We start from the raw sequence: 14,717 nt of genomic DNA, 5'->3' as shown, positions 1-14,717 counted from the left end.
CACGATCTTCTCTTCATATATGGGCCACCGTCTACCATCATATTTGCCCCGTCCATCATCACTGGGGATCCCTAGACCCATATGGGTGGCTCCCCCCCCCCATTTCCCTACTGTCATTGTCTTGATCTCTTATCTAACTTCCTGGTGAGAGCTCCCCACTTTGAGTGGGCTCGGGCCTCACCTCTTCTCACGAACTCTATCTATCCTAGCAGCTCTGCTATCACAATGGCCAAATTAATTGAACAACAATACAGTCAACACTTAATAATTCCTAATTAATTAAATAATTATTTCCTAACTAATTCCCCACCTAGCTACTTCTGCTACAATTTCACCAACTACGGGAGAGACATAACCAGAGCCAGAGATGTCCAATAGAGTATCCAATCAGGCATTAAGATCTCTCCAATGATTGGATATCCCGCATTAAATGACTTCCCGGGATGCTCACACCAGCGGGAAGACATGTATATCCAACAGCAAGCCGTTAACAATAGCCAGGTCTCCATAGGGGAAACAACATAAGCCAAAGCTGCCCACTTCAAAAACACCGTGACAGAGCTGGAGTACGGGGACCACTTCTCTGTACTCCAGTGTGCCCTCTGGTGGTCATCAGTAGGTACAGGATTACCAGTCACAACAGGAGGATCTGGAAACCTAGGGATTTAATTCACCTAGGCGGAGCCTCCGTATTAGTCTCTGAATCCAAAGGATTATATAGGGCCGAGGAGTTTAGAAAGAGACATGTAATAATAGCAAGCAAGTAGTAGGGCAGGTAGCACAACAGTCAGAGAACCACTGCCACTGGCCACTCCTCCCAGATCTCAAAGGTGCCGATTCCTGCCCGGGGATCACCGTCTACAGTCAACTGGATGTTAAAAAAACTAAAAAGGCAGCAATAGTGTTGGACTGCAGAGAAACTGCTAGTCACATGTTCCGCATCTTGTGAGGTCCCCCACCCCTCACAATCGGAAGGTTTCTAACTGGAGGCGATGCGTCAGGGTCTCTCGCATCCGGGGTGCCATTTCTTTCAAACTTCGCTCCAGAGCATGGCGTTGCCGGCTCCGCCTCCACCAGTCGCTATCGTCTCCGCCTCCGCTCGCGCACGGGGCTCCCGACGCAAATTTTTAGCCGGCTCGATTGCACTCTTTCCAGGGGGGACTCTAGGGGCTGAGCTTGGAACATCAGGGGGTCTCTGTGCCACCGACGCCCCCAACACCCCGACACCCCCCGTCGCAGTCGTGGTCGTCCTCGGCTCCAGCTCCGCGGCCAGTCCCGGCTCCGCGGCCGGCTCCGCGGCTGTTCCCGGCTCTTCTCGCGTCTGCCGCACCCTCCTCAGGGGCTCCGGAGGCCGATTTTGGGGGGTTAGGGGAATCTTTATCACCCCAACACCCTCAATGTTGATCAAATGCGTCTAGGTCTCCTCGGGGAGGCGAAAGCGTCCTCCTGGCAAAATAGGTGCCCAACCGCCACCGAAAGCAGACGCGGAAAACCAATAGATAAAGAAAACAAAAAAAGCAGGTAGAGGAGACAGAGCCTCATATTTATAGTCCTGTGGACGCTTACATTTTTTTAAGAGCACGGCTTCTAATATTGTTTCTAATGCTGCGTTTTCACCATATAGGTGGATAGAACAAGTTCTCTCAAGTTAAGAGAACAAGTTCTCTCAAGTTAAATTCCAAGGGGATATTTTAGAAACCTGTAAGTAGCGGAGCTCCGCTGCCGAGCTCTGACACGGACGCCATCTTGGTTCTTGCTGGAACAATGGTCGAGCTATTATAAAGATATATATAGATTCACTCCCAACGCAGCTATCTGGGAGAATAATATAAAAATGTATTTCAGAACATATATAACCCCACAACACTAAACAAAATGAATGCTAAAATCTCCCCGATATGTTGGAAATGTAGAAAAAAACCAGGAACATTTATTCATTCCTGGTGGACATGTAATAAGATAAAAAGATATTGGGTTGAGATACACAGTCAAACATGTAATATACTCAAAATTAAATACAAAGAAATCATTTGGGTACTTAACACCTACTAGGGCCAATGAGCACTAATGGAAAAAAAGATACCTTATAAATGTAAATACTTACTTTTTTCATATGCTTACAGCAGCAAGTGATAAGCGTTAGCGAAGCAGAGGTGGAAGTCCGAGGAAATCCCAACTCTAGAGGACTGGAGAACTAAAGTGCAAAAAATGTTTGTACTGGACAAAATATCATTTATACTTAGAGGGAAATCAACGGAAGACTACTATTCTACATGGCAGTCACGTTAGGACTAAGTATACCTAATAAAGTTTAATGGATGATCATTTGTGCTTTGTATGAGTATAGAGAATAAAAGTAACATTAATTGTTACTATTTTAATTGATCTACAGATAAAAAATTAATGATAAAAATTTAGTTACCAGGAAGGTTACGAACGTAACGTAGAGGGGAAGTCTTGGGGAGGGAAGTGGGGGGTGGGAGGTAAGGGAGGATAAGAGGAAGGATCCAGAAAGACGAGCCGCAAATTTTCTGTATTAGTTTAGACAGCTCAGTTTGACAACTGTTCTTCTTTCTTTTTAAATTATTGTATGAATCAATTTGCGTTCATGTTAATTTATGAGGTAATGAACATTTATTTCCTTTCTGTAATAATAGGTAATATGCAATACAAAAAATGGCCAGAAAAAAAAAAAAAAAAAAAGAGAGAAAGGACAACTGGGACCCTCCGAAACCACCCGTGCTCATCGTTGCTGCTTGGTTCTGTGCCTTCATTGTGGGGAAAGTGGCCACCTCATCACTTCTTGCCCTGGACGTTGCATGCCAGCATCTGCCTCTGGAACCAAAGGCCCATGGTGCACAGGAACACCCTCGAAGGAACCACAATGACCCCGTCCCACTACGGCCAGGGCCACCATCAACCCACCAGCCAGGTTGACATACTGAATGAATTTGAGGCATCCGGCGTAGAAGTTACGTCACAATGCCTGAAACAGTAGCTTGACCACCACCAGCCTAAAAGCCCGGTTTAATGACCAGGTCACACCCAAGCAGGAACCAGGGGGTGGGTGAGTATCCTCTCCACCAAGTCTGTAGCTATAACCCTCTCCCTTCCAGGGTCCCAAACGCAAACCTGCACCGAGGCCCTCATTGATTCGGGCTGCTTGAGGTGCCTGATCCACCCAAACTTGGTAGGGGCATTGGGGCTTAAACTCATTAAGCTAAAATGGCCGCTCCAATTCGAGCAAATGGATGGCACATCATTGGGGTGGCCCTCTCCACCCACAAGTCAGAGCCAGTGGTGGTATCATCTGAGGGGCACAGGGAACAATGGCAGCTCATAGTGGCCAAGTTAGGCAGTTACCCCTTATGCTAGGGATGCCCTGGCTCACGCACCATGACCCGGACATCAAGTGGTTGGAGAATAATGTTTGCCTTCCCACCCACCACGGATGACCACCATCTGCAACTGCCACCCCTCCCTCGACCCACTCTGGTGGTGACAATCGATGCTTGGCAGTCTCCCTTACTGACCCGGTCTCACGACCTCCCTATCCTGCTACCCTACAGGGCTCCCTACCGAGGACCTTTGCACAGGCATTCAATGAGGAAGGAGATGTTCGGCCGTCTTCTGCCCCACCATATCAAACCCGACATTTGCCCAGTCTAATTGATCTCGAGGGGGCTCCAGCTCCCCGTAGAGGAAGCTTTGATCTGTTAGGCCCCACGAGCTTTGGAGGTGGTACTGTGGGAGTTTATCAGCCAGTTGAATCCAGGAGGGTTTCTTCATCAGAACCACCAAGTCTCCACATGGGTGCCCTTCGTCCTTTTCTCCATAGAAGAAGGATGGTTCCCTCTATCTATGTTATGGACTACAAGGGAGCCTGAATGTGGTATCCCTGAACCAACAAAGTACCACCTACCACTGATCAAAGACTTGTTAGGGCACCTCTCAAAAGGCAAGATGTTCACAAAGCTGGATCTGCGGGAGGCTTACTTCAGGGTCCGCAATGCGGATGGGCAGTAACACCTTACTGCTTTTAACACCCCCCTTGGCCAGTTTGAGTACCTCATCATGCCTTTTGGCCTCAGTGGGGCCCCGGGGGTTTTCATGAACATCATCATCGAGGTCCTCCACGACCTATTATTCCAAGGATAGTCTATCTGGATGATGTACTGATCTATTCCAATAATATTCAGACTTACATTGCATTGGTGCGTGAGGTCCTTCGCAGACTCATACGACATGAACTCTGCACCAAGCTGTCTGTAATGTATTGTATTGTTTTAAGTCCTGCAGGCTGCGGTTGCACTGTAATGGTGAGTAATCCAGTAAGTGTGTTATATTGAGCACAGCTGCAAGAGTGATTTTTTTTAAGAAGCTATGTGTGATAGCTTAGCTATGGAATAAAAGTACTATGTTTTTGTTCCTCCGACTCCTGTTTCTTTGAGACATGACATATTAGCGGTGAGGATGAACTTATGAAAGGTCTTGGAAGGTTTTTAGTGAGGCGTGGAATGTCGAGTAAATTATATGGCCTTTCACAGGGGCAGCTGGAACAGATTTAATTTGGAGTTTCCTTTGAAGTGGCAGAGTTATGAGGCCCGATTGGAATTTTATCTTCTGGCAAATGGCATAACAGACCCAGAAAGGAAAAAGAGCTGTGTTTTTGAGCCTCTGTGGTGAAAGGGGGTGTTTGACCTCGCCTTAGCATTATTAAGCGTAGAGACTTATCAGCAACTTAGCATACCTTGTAGAGATATTGACTGCATTAAGGAACCATTTCGATTCCCCAACTATTGTCAGAAATATGCCAGACAGAGTGTTTTTTTACAAACGTGATCAGGAGTGGGGTGCTGAAAGCATTACACAGATTATGTTGCAGCCTTCTGACGGTTGGCACAACAATGCAATTTCTCCAATTTGGAAGAAATGTTAAGGGATCGCTTTTCTGGTCTGTGGCCTGAGAGAGGCATCATTGCAAAGTTGCTGCTGGCAAGGAAGGCAGACTTGACTTTCCAAACAGCATACCAAGAAGCCTTGAATTTTGAAGACTTGCTGCAGCCTCTACTTTCGGGGAGGTCGCGACAAGCCAGGAGCACACAGAGACTGCAAACAGCTGGCAGTGGGACTGTAGACCCTGGCAATGGTGAAATTCAGAGACTGCAGCATGGTGTAATGAAGATGGGGAGACCACCACCAACAGAGGGAGGAGGATGTCAACAGAGAAATGTTTGAGCTTCGTGGTGGTCCCCATGAGAGAGAAAGGTGTAATGAATTTAAGAGAGGAGGCTACTAATGTTTCCTGTTGTAAACATTGGGGGGCATATTGGAGAGTGTGCAGAGAAAGAAAAAAAAAGGCATCAAGGACCAAGAAGACATGTTCCCGGCTCATCTGCTACACACTCTGTGGATGCAATCTGCTGTCCCCATGCATGCAGCTGGCTTGGCTTGGCCAACCCCCCACTTCTGAGCAGGTGTGATGGTGTTCATGCAGCTGATGTAATTAACCACGTGCAACCCGAGGATCCAGCATAAGTTGGCCGGTGACTGTGGAGGGATCCAGGATGTCCCTTGTGTGATGGAAGTGGATTCTGGGTCAGCATTCTCTCCATCGTTTCATGGGACAACTTATAAGACATTTTGCCCACAGGATGGATTTGGACATTAGATCTTGTGACTTACCACTACACGGATTATCAAGGGACATAGAGTACCTGTGGATTTGGCATGTCTTAATGTGCATGTGAAATATCATATGTTTGATGGATGTTTGCAATTGTTAATAGTGGAAGGAAAGGCGGACAAAGCCTATTGGGGCTGAACTGGTTGAGGAGGTTGGGAATTGCAATTACTGCAAAGATTCATGAGGTTAGCAAGTTAACATGGGAGGTGCCCCAGTGGAAGGAATTTAAGAGTGTGTTTGCTGAGGGACTGAAGGGCAGTATAAAGGGTCCACCCTATATCATTGTATCTTGATCCTTCAAGTCACCCCAATGTCGTCTAAAAAAATCCGCGCCATATTCCGATTTGCTTTTATGCTCTAAAGTGGATGCAACAGAATTAGATCGGTTATTGGAACAGGGAATACTGGAACCAGTGGTAAATGCAAAATGGGAAACTCAATTGTGACCCCCCCTGAAGGCCAATGGGGATGTGCGCATTTGTGCACGATTATAAAGTGCACAATTAACAAGCGCAGCATTGCAGAAACATCCGCATCTGCCCAAGTGCACCAGTTGTCAGTCAGTTGTTGGCAACATTGGCAGGGGAAAGGTTTTGCACAAATTCAGATCTAAGCCTTGGAGCATACCAACAGCTGGAAGTGGATGATGCCACTGCAAGAAGCCCAGGCGATAGTGACTCACGGGGGGGCATTCAGAAGGTAAAGCTGACTGCAATTTGGAGTGAGTGTAGCTCCTGGGATATTCCAGAGCTTGATGGAAGAAATATTAAGAGAAACTTGCAGGGAGTCATACCGTATTTTTGATGATGTCTTGATTAAGTAGGAATTGCAACTTTCGAGGAGGAACTGATGACACGCAGGTACGGAAAGTACTGCCAGTGCTTCTCAGATGTAGGGTTAACGTCAAAGCGTGAAAAAATGTGTGTTTGAGTAAGCAACAAGTAGAGTTTTGGGATACATGGTAGATGCAAGGAATCCACCACGACATCAGCAGCAAAGGTGAGGGCCATCAGGATGCCCCAGCACCACAGTCCAAAACAAGAGCTACAGGCATTTTTGGGATTGCTAAGTACACCATTCATTCTTAAAGAGCATAAGGCCCACAGTGGTAGAGCCACTGCACCGTTATTGATAAGCAGACGGTGTGGCAGTAGAAAAGTCAGCATGAAAAGGCATACAGAGATGTCAAAGATTGTTGTCATCAGAAAGTGTATTGGTTCATTTTGATGAGAGAAGCCATTAATTTTGATGCGATGCCTCCCATTATGGAGTTGGAGCAGTGTTGAGCCATCAATTGGAGGATATGCAGGAAGCTCCAGTGCGTATTATTCTAGGGCGTTGTCTACAACGGAGGCGTGGTCTGTATAAAATAGATAAGGAGGCATTAGCAATAGTGGCTGGGGTTAGAAGTTCATGATTACCGTGTATGACCATTTGTGATTATTACAGACCATGGCCGCTGTTGGGATTATTTTCCTCAAGCCAGACACCACAGATATTGTCCCCTAGAATGCTGCGATTGGGCAATGTTCCTGAATGCATATGATTATGTCTTGCAGCACCAGTCGGGGAAGAAAATTGGGCATGTAGATGCGTTGAGTGGCTTGCCAGTACAAAGGGAGGAGGAAGATATCCCCACTTTTGGGAGGTTTGATGTTGGAATCATTATCAGAGCCTCGGTGCAAAGCGGCAGAAATAACAGAGGTCAGCTAAGGACCCAGTGCTTGCCCGAGTCTTGAATTGGGCATGGAAGGGTTGGCCATTGGGTAAGTTAGAGGAAAAATTCAGACCATTTGGAATGAGGCACCTTTGAGATATCTGTCCACAAGGGGTGCGTACTGTGGGGAAAGAGAGTAGTTATCCCAGCAGCTTTAAGGTTAGAGATTGCTGGGAGGCCTTGCATGTAGGGCACCCTGGAATGAGTGAGAGGAATGAAGGCATTGGCCCGTAGTTATGTGTGAGCCAAAGATGGATGGTGAAATAGAAGAATGGGTGGCCAGGTGCAGGGAGTGTCGAATATGACCTGCCCCACCTCAGGCCTACCTATCAATGGGAGTCCACAAAAGACCGTGGTCAAGGGTACATATTGCTCTTGCAGGGCCTTTCAAAGGCCAGGTGTTTCTCATCGTAGTGGATTCATATTCCAAATGGCTAGAAGTAGTGCCAGTAATGCAAATGACATCACAAACAGTAATTAGAGGGCACTCGTGAAGTTATTTGCAACCCATGGCCTCGGATCACGGTGGTATCGGATAATGGGACAGCGTTTGTATCCAAGGAGTTTAGAGTATTCCTGGCTAATGGTGTTATTCGCCAGGTTACCTCGGCCCCTTTTCATCTGGCTATGAATGGGCAGGCAGAAAGGATGGTGCGATACAACAAAGGATGCATTGTGGCGAATAGTAGAGAGGGATTGGCACCGTCGGTTGGCGACTTTTTTGTTGGCACAGCACATGACACCGTGCACAGCCACGGGGAGGAGGCGTGCGGAGTTGCTAATGAATCGGAAACTTACGGCGTTGCTGGACGAATGCATCGATTCAGTTGATGATCGTCCACGAAAAGAAGATCAAGTGTTGAAAGCACCTCGGACATTTGATAGGGATGATACGGTGTATGTCCGAAATTATGGAGCAGGTCCGTGTTGGGTCCCAGCAGTTGTGAGGCAGCCAACAGGGCCCTTGTCTTATAGGGTGGAAACTGAAGAAGGGCGGGTGATCCGCAGACATGTTGACCAAGTAAGAAAGAGAGTGCGGGTCCAATAGTAGATCAGGAACCCCAGGTCCTCGAGGAATCTAGGGCGTTAAGGGCGCAGATGGAGATGCAGGATAAGGAAACAGCAAATAGTCCAATTGTCCCCGAGGAATCTGGGGCGTTAAGGGGGCAGATGGAGATGCAGGATAAGGAAACAGCAAATGGTCCAATTGTTTTGCAGAACCAGGAACAAACACAGACTCAGGAGCCAGAGCGGGAGCTGAGACGATCGCAGCGAAAGAGAATCCCACCAGATTATTACAGGAGTTAGGGGGAAGGGGTGTAATGTATTGTATTGTTTTAAGAGTCTGCAGCTGTTGCACTGTAATTGGTAATCAGTAAGTGTGTTATATTGAGCACAGCTGCAGAGTGATTTTAGGCTATGTGTGAGTAGCAGCTATGGAATAAAGTACTATGTTTTGTTCCTCCGACTCCTGTTTCTTGAGACATGACACTGTCCAAATGCGAGTTGCATCGGGACCAGGTGGACTTTTTGGGATCTAAACAGTTCAATTCTAAACAGAGTTTTACCTTTTTAATCAAAGTGTAGTGTGGTGGTTAGAGTGTTAGTCTAGAACCTTGGGCACCAGTGTCTAAATCCCCCTGCAGCCTTGTGTGGAAGTAAAGGACTTTGTCCTGTCTCTTAACCTCAGATTTGAGAGGAGGACTTAACTCGAGAGTTGGAAAGATAGATGGGTCAAGACACTGGGCATCCTTTCTCTATTGCACTGACCACACCCCTTTGATATGTAGATTGCTGCTTCCAGGGAAACTTCCTTCCACCTTTTTCACCTTCTCTCCACACCACTTTTATATCCTGCAACCATGTAGACTGGACACAGGTCCTTCCACCCTGGTTAGACTAAATTAGGAAACTATATTTATTCTATCCTATCCAGAAATGAAGTACATTTGTTTGAATAAATAAAAAGGTGCAGAGTCATTTTTGTTCCTGGCACACACAGAGACTAGATGGGCTTTCCTGTGCACAATAGCTTTTGAGCACTCTGCCAAATTACCAGAACCAAAGTATAATGGTCCCAGATTTTGAATCCATGAAGTTAAACAATTGACTCTGGTCCCATTCCCCACCTCCCTCAGGCTCATGAATGTCACAAAGTTTTTGTAAAGAGTTGAGAACTGTGCATCCTGTTTTGAGCTCTTTGGAGGAAAGATGCAATAAAGAGATATTACTATTGTCAAAGGCTTTCACAGCTAGAATCACTGGGGTGTTGTGTGGTTTCCCGGAAACCACACAACACCCCAGAGATCACTGTTGCTGTTTTACTGTCACAAGAATCTGCTCACATTAACAGGGCAGACCTCAGCAGGGATACATCCTTCTAATTCCTTTGAACCTATTAGGCTTAGAAATGTGCTGTAAAACAGGTATGCACTCTGAGGGGAACTTTCGTGTTGACATCTGTAAACTGAAAGTACTGAAAAAACATGTTAATACTGGCCCCTTCAGCACAAATCTTCTAAAATCTCCAAAAATGTTTTGTTCAAACTCACCCTCTTGAAACAATTACTGGGCACCATTACATGATCCCCCCCCCTTTTAAAAAAGTCATGTGTTGAATTGATGCTTCAGTGTCTCACAGCCTCATGCTGCATTCTGCTACTCCTTGTATACTTGATGCTTCAAAGATTTGCCCACCCCCCCAAAAAAAAACATAAAAGAGGGAACAGAGAAATGTTGCAAATAAGCAGGCAAAGGAGAACTGAGTGAGCTTAGAAAATGGCCCTGAGGAGGAAGTTCAGGGAAGCAGAGAAGCATGGGAAACGTAGTCAGTAGATTGCACAGTAGCTGAAGACATTTTCAAAATGTTTCAGATAATCATTTTAAAAGAGATTCATTTAAAAAAAATTTGAGCTGGACAAAAAAACATTTTGGGGTAAAAAAAAATACTGCAGAATTCCATGGAGGAAACATTTTATTTCCTGCCTCAAAACCTTTTTATAAATTGTGTGAAAAAGCCCAAGGGTTGCACTAGAAAAATAAAGGATACACTTCAATTAATTTAAGAGGCAAAGACTGCACAGGTGGTATCATCGTAATCACCATATTTCTGTTTCCACTATGTAATAGCCTAAAGATAATACATAATATGTAATAGAAAATCAAATAAAGAAATCACAAATGATTGTATGGAGAGGCAAAGAAACCAAGAGCTATTTCCTGTCGGCCCCTGCATTATTCAAGAAATGTTTTAGTGACTTCTATTTCCTTACAAAGTAGTTTTCCCTGTTCCTGATTCAAACTTCAATTAAAATTGATTGTTCATTAAGTCTGCCATAGTCCCTATTTTCCACTGACTGTCTCATGCTGTTGGAACATTTTCCTACTATCTCTCTTTATACCACTGTTATTAGACTCAATTCTAGTTTTCACCATCCATCTCAGCAAAGGCCCTTCACATAAACCACAGGACTACGGGACTCAGTGATCTGCTATACCCTGTAATTTCTCTTATTAATTCCATTACATCTCTCCATTTCAGTCTAATAACAGTATAGCTGTAGGAAAGCATGACATTCTCTGACACAGCTGCGGCATGCCATTTCACTGCTCTCAAGCAGTAACTTAGCATGGACGTCCTGGTGTTTACAGATTTATGTATTTAAGATACTTATATCCTCTTTAACTCCCCAAATGGGATCTAAAGCAGCTTACAGCATCATTTTCTCCCACTTTTTATCCTCATGACAAAAACTCTGTGAGGGTGGTTGGGCTGATTGGCCCAAGTTTACTCAGTGAGCCACCGCGGCAGAATGAGGAAATCAGAAGTAGTTCTATTGAGCCCTAGTCTGACCAGAGACAGCATCAGCAGGCCATGCAATAAGGCCAGGACTCAGCGCTTCTGTCAAGGCCCACTGCCACTGACTACACCAACACACCACCCCCGACCCCAGCCATCAGGCCTTTCCCTCAACCTTTCATTTGTAAGCACTCCACCTGTGGTCCTCCTGTCCCAGAACCACCACAGAAGAGTGTGAGGGTTGTGCAAATGGTATGCTGGACATTCACAGCAATGGTATCCCCAGCTGCAAACACCACCCAGGGTAATGGAGCAAGCATTGGGGGGTGGGGTCAGGAGTGGGTTCTGAAAAAGTGTGTGGAGGCAAGTATGAGACCATAAGAAGAGTACAGAGTCTAAAGGCCTGCCCCTGCCAGCATGATACTAGTCATATAAATATAAATGATACTAGTCATATAAATATTGAGCAAACATCATTTATAGTCCCTGTTCACTTTTACAACCATCAGGGAGGTGGGTTGTTGATCATTGTACACTATTATACAGGTGGAGAAAACAGAGGCTGTCAAATACTGCTTGGCCTTCAAAAAGTCAGAGAATATTCAACAGAGCCAAACACGTGAGCAGAGGCCTCCCACTAGACCACCATGACTTCCCCCAAGGATTTCAAAGCATGCTAAAAGCACAGTTTATGACCTCTAATGCCCCCTTAATTTTGCCAAATTGAATTTAACATTAAAGAGATTCTCTTGCAAGGACTACCCTGCTTGAGACTCTCTGGCTGACTGGCAACCTCTGAATATGAGGCAAAAATCCAATCCAGTAACGGTCAAATGGTTTGAAACAGCATGCAGAGGCTTGATACTAGAATAAAAACTGACAGATTTTTCACAACTTCCACTGTTGTCATATGAGCTGGAACAGAATATGTTCTTACCTTGGGCTAAACTATGCTCCAAAAGGACTGCCTGGGGGCAAAAGACCCGGGAACTGCAAGAGACTCAGAGCATCACCAGAGTGTTGGCTCATCCAGTATTAGGGATACCCTCATTGCAACTGTGTCCCCAAATGCAAATTCCTCAAAGGAGGAGGAGGAGGAGGAGGAGGAGGAGGAGGAGGAGGAGGAATGTAACGAACTAGCAAAGTCCAGGCCAAAGGAACCATTCTCAGTTCTTTATTGTGCTGGCAATCATAGTTGAATACATGCAATACACGCAATGCAAGGTCTGAGAGCCTCAGACCTTTGATTTTAGTTTTTACACAGTGGCACATCACATTCCCACCAAACCAGAATAAACAAAGCCAATTCTCAAAGCAATACAGAATAAACAAAGCATAGTTTCACACAGATAATCTACAAGCAAAAATCCCCATCCCAGGCAGAAAGCCAGAAGCAGCCGGCAGCTACCTCTCAAGGACAGAACACACACACACCACATCCTGACATTCCGCCCATCAAAATCCCCCTCCCCCTGGCTTGTGAAGGAAAGCTTTATGAAATGCAGTAACTAAGGTAGGGGCGTGAACATCTGAAGCATTGGCCCACTGATTATGACCTGTGGGAAATCCCACCCATAAAACAAGCTATTGTAAGTGCTGGCAGCACATGTGGGAATCCAGGATAGCATCGATCTCGTAGTGCTTGTGACCATCAATCAAAACTGGTGGAGGGTGTTCCGGAGGGCCGTGCCAGGCATCGAAATCTGGAGCCCGCTTGAGCAAACTGGAATGGAAAACAGGGTGAATATTTCTAAGAGACTTAGGTAACTCAAGTTTAGCAGTTACATTATTGATAACTTGTACAATTCTGAAAGGACCAATAAACTTTTTTCCCAGTTTGGAGTATTTATGTACATCATGGAGATAAGTTTCCACCCCCTTTGGCAGGCGGGAAAGGGCATCTGCCAAACGGTTGGTTTTCCCGGGGAAAAAATGCACTGTAAACTGTAAACCGGAAAAGAAATCCACCCATCATAATTGTTTAGCGAACATCTTGCTAGGAGTCGAAAGAGCCGCCAGGTTCTTGTGATCAGACCAAACCTGGAAAGGGTGTGTAGCCCCCTCCAACCAATGGTGCCAAGTGCGAAGGGCCTCCTTAATAGCTGCAGTCTCCTTATCCCCTACTGTCCAGTTCAGTTCAGGTCCAGAAAATTTATTGGACAAATAAGCACAAGGACAAATGAGCTTACCATCCTTATTTCTTTGCAAAAGGACTGAACCTAATGCTTTATCAGTAGCATCCACATGAACCACAAAGGGAATGGAAGGGTCAGGATGTGCGAGGATAGGTTCCGTGGTAAATGCAGTTTTGAGTTGCTGGAGTGCATCCTGGCACTTGTCAGACCATGCAAGGGGGGTACCCGGTTTTGCGGCTTGTGGCCCCTTACCCTTTGTGCATAACAAATCAGTAAAAGGCAGTGCAATTTGAGTGAATTGTGGGATAAAATCATGATAGCAATTTGCAAATCCTAGGAATGACTGCAGTTCCCGGTGGGATGATGGAGTGGGCCAATTAACCACCACTTCTACCTTGGTGGGGTCCATCTCCAACCCCATAGCCGAGACTCTGTATCCAAGAAAGTCCAATTTCTCCTGGTGGAAGGTGCATTTGGATAATTTTACGAATAAGGAGTTATCGAGGAGCCTTTGCAATACAGTCTGGACTAATTTAACGTGCTCCTCCTCATTTTCAGAATAAATCAACACATCGTCCAAGTACACCACCACATCTTTAAACAACAAATCCTGCAACACCTCGTTGATCAGAGACATGAAAGCCCCAGGTGCCCCGTTTAATCCAAATGGCATTACGAGATATTCAAACTGTCCAAACTTAGTATTAAAGGCAGTAAGATATTCATAGCCTTCAGCAATCCAGATCCTATAATAAGCTTCTCGCAAGTCCAACTTGGTAAAAATACGACCAGAACCTAAGGCATCTAATAAGTTCTTAATCAATGGCAAGGGGTATTTATTGGAGATCGATGCAGCATTTAAACCCCTATAATCAGTGCATAGTCTTAGGGAGCCATCGTTTTTCTTAATGAATAACACCGGTGCCGCGTAAGTACTTCTGGTTGCCTTCCGGATAAAACTCGCACCAAGTTTCTATCCAAAAACGCCCGCAATTCAGCCTCTTCAGCAGGACTCATGCGATAAATCCGCCCTTTTGGAAGTTTGGCTCCTGGAATTAATTCAATTTTACAGTCAGTATCCCGTTGGGGTGGCAACTGGTCGCACTCTTGTTCTTCAAACACCTTGGAAAGATCCCAATAATGCTTTGGCACCCTGGGCAACTCTGGATGGGGGGCAACTTCAGAAGCTACGGCAGGGATAGTCATTTTGGGTGGTTCTCCTACATGCATGGGGTCCCCGCAAGGTGGATCAGTAAAACTGACAATTCGGGGTATCCAGCGGATGGTAGGGTCATGTGTTTCCAACCAAGACATACCAAGGACTATTGGGTACCTTGCCACCGGGGCCAAGATAAAACTGCGGCGTTCCTAATGCTCTGC

This window comes from Sphaerodactylus townsendi, linkage group LG09 (assembly GCF_021028975.2).
Source record: "Sphaerodactylus townsendi isolate TG3544 linkage group LG09, MPM_Stown_v2.3, whole genome shotgun sequence".
Taxonomy (NCBI): Eukaryota; Metazoa; Chordata; class Lepidosauria; order Squamata; family Sphaerodactylidae; genus Sphaerodactylus; species Sphaerodactylus townsendi.
This window is presented reverse-complemented; position numbering follows the sequence as displayed.